Here is a 743-nt window from a genome sequence, read left to right on the forward strand (position 1 = left end):
AATCATCCCAAGTTGAGGAGGTGGACTTTGGGAGCAAGATATATTATTATTTTCCTCTTTTTCTCTTTTTGTGAGTGTGTATGTGTGTGCTGCTGTGTGAGATTTTGTCTGTATAGCTTTGCTTTCACCATTTGTCCTAGGGTTCTGACCGTCCCGTTTTATTTTTTTTTAATTATAAAATTTTTCTTAATAATTATTCTTTATTTTAATAACTTTATTTTATCCTACTTTATTTTATCTTCTTTCTTCCTTTCTTCCCTCCTTTCTTCCTTCCTCCCTTCCTTCCTCCCTTCCTCCCTTCCTCACTTCCTTCCTTCCTTCCTTTCTCCCTTTCTCCCTTTCTTCCTCCCTTCCTTCCTTCGTTTCTTCCTTCTTTCCCTCCTTCCTTCCTTTCTTCCTTCCTTCCTTTCTTGCTTTCTTCCTTCCTTCCTTCATTTCTTCCTTCCTTCCTTCCTTTCTTTCTTTCCTTTCTATTTTTTCTCCCTTTTATTCTGAGCCGTGTGGATTAAAGGCTCTTGGTGCCCGAGCCAGGCGTCAGGGCTGTGTCTCTGAGGTGGGAGAACCAACTCCAGGACACTGGTCCACAAGAGACCTCCCAGCTCCACGTAATATCAAATGGCGAAAATCTCCCAGAGATCTCCATCTCAGCACCAAGACCCAGCTTCACTCAACGACCAGCAACCTACAGTGCTGGACACCCTATGCCCAACAAATAGCAAGACAGGACTACAGCCCCATCCATT

The sequence above is a fragment of the Physeter macrocephalus genome, chromosome 12, assembly GCF_002837175.3.
Source record: "Physeter macrocephalus isolate SW-GA chromosome 12, ASM283717v5, whole genome shotgun sequence".
NCBI lineage: Eukaryota > Metazoa > Chordata > Mammalia > Artiodactyla > Physeteridae > Physeter > Physeter macrocephalus.